The sequence below is a fragment of the Trachymyrmex cornetzi genome, unplaced genomic scaffold (assembly GCF_001594075.2).
Source record: "Trachymyrmex cornetzi isolate Tcor2-1 unplaced genomic scaffold, Tcor1.1 scaffold12, whole genome shotgun sequence".
In the NCBI taxonomy this organism is placed as follows: Eukaryota; Metazoa; Arthropoda; class Insecta; order Hymenoptera; family Formicidae; genus Trachymyrmex; species Trachymyrmex cornetzi.
The window spans coordinates 28,883-30,846 of NW_017295761.1; the positions used below are offsets into that span (position 1 = coordinate 28,883).

At 43.0% G+C, this 1,964-nt stretch overlaps 1 protein-coding gene across 1 annotated transcript in view; it reads left to right on the top strand.

The window, feature by feature from the left end:
- Positions 1 to 1,964, top strand: part of LOC108766946 (protein bark beetle) — a 9,442-nt gene that overhangs the window by 3,062 nt on the left and 4,416 nt on the right. The gene's annotated exons all lie outside the window — the stretch shown is intronic.

Genomic DNA, 1,964 nt, shown 5'->3' on the forward strand with positions numbered 1-1,964 from the left:
GCAGTCCAGAGGTATATAGTCAAAGGACTCGACTAGTGACTCGGACTCCCGACTATCATTTTACCAATCACAGCAAGGCAGCAGCCGACTCTGACTGCCGACTCGAGAATAGAAATCACTCTATTCGATCGACTTTGAGTCGGGAGTCGGGAGTTAGAATCGGGAGCCTGTAGTGTGATTACGGCTTTATGCGCGCGATCGGCGGCTCGGGCGTAAAGTTTGGAGCGGTAGTGGGGGGACAGTAGGCGTCTTCTCAGAAATCTGGCCGAAAAAGGCAATTGATTCCGAGCGCTGAACTTTATACTCACGCAACATTTTCTATCTTAATCGGTCCATCCAACCGGGATTGATCCATAATGGCTGATAGCAAAGAATGATCCGTAAATGCGTAAATTTGTCTTAGTCGTCCAATATCAACTAGGATAATAAATCTATCGGCTCTTACTTTATCTTGTAACTTAATGTACGCAAAATGCCGGATTATACTTTGAACGAAATTATTGATATTGTTCTGGTACTTGGAGAATGCCATAATAATTATCGAGAAGCAGCTGCATTGTACCGTAATCGATTTCCTCATAGACGACATCCAAATCATTGTACGATTTCCAGTCTTATATTGCGTCAACGACAACGTCAAAAACGACAAAGACGTCATATTAACGTACCAGAAAGGGATGATCCAACAGTACTTGCCGTATTGGGAATGATAGCTATTAATCCACGCGTGTCAACGAGGCAAATCGAAAGAGAATTAGGTATTCCGAAATCAACAAGTCACAGAATCTTGACCACTCATAACTTCCATCCTTACCATATCACTTTGATACAACAATTAACACTCAATGATTTTCAACCAAGACTAGAATTTTGTAGGTGGGCACAAATAATGTTAAATCGTGATCGAACATTTTTCAGATTTGTTTTATTTAGTGACGAAGCAACTTTTCACAACATTGGACAATTAAATCGACATAATTCTCATTATTGGTCTGTTGAAAACCCACGTTGGTATAAAGAAGTTAATCATCAACATCGCTGGAGCCTCATTGTATGGTGTGGCATATTAAACGGAAACCTTATCGGCCCTTATTTCTTTGACGAAAATGTTAATGGTAATAATTATTTACACTTTCTACAACAAAGATTGCCGGCGTTGCTTGAAAATATCGATCTGGATACAAGACAACGTATGTTCTTTCAACAGGATGGTGCGCCTGCGCACTGGAGTAGAAGAGTTAGAAACCATTTATGTAGATCTCACATTCCCAGGTAGATGGATAGGACGCGGTGGACCAGTGTCATGGTGTCCTAGATCTCCAAACTTGTCAAGTCTAGATTTCTTTTTATGGGGATACTTGAAAAACGTAGTATATTCAAAAACGCCCACAACAAGAGAGAATATGATGGAGCGTATAACTCTTGCCTGCCGTAGCATTCCAAGAAATAGACTTTTATCGACAGTTGACAGTTTTGAACGTCGAGTTCAATTCTGTGTGGATAATAATGGACAAATATTTGAACATTTATTAAGATCATAATCATTTCACATGAAAACTAGATTCTGATATGAATCGACCGGATCAGTCCCGATCTTGCTTTAATCGGCCGGATTAGCCCCGATCTTGCTTTAGTCGGCCGGATCAGCCCCGATCTTGCTTGGGGTGATCCCGATTGACCACGTCTCGATTGGACACCACCAATCACAGCGACCGGTGCTTAGGAGCTTTGTAGTCTCAAGCGCTGTGAATGGCTCGTGTCCAATTGAGCCGTGTCCAACTGGGTGCCACCCATCTTGCTTTAGTCGGCCGGATCAGTCTCGATCTTGCTTTAATCGGCCGGATCAGTCTCGATCTTGCTTTAATCGGCCGGATCAGCCCTGATCTTGCTTTAGTCGGCCGGATCAGCTCCGATCTTGCTTTAGTCGGCCGGATCAGCCCCGATCTTGCTTTAATCGGCCGGAT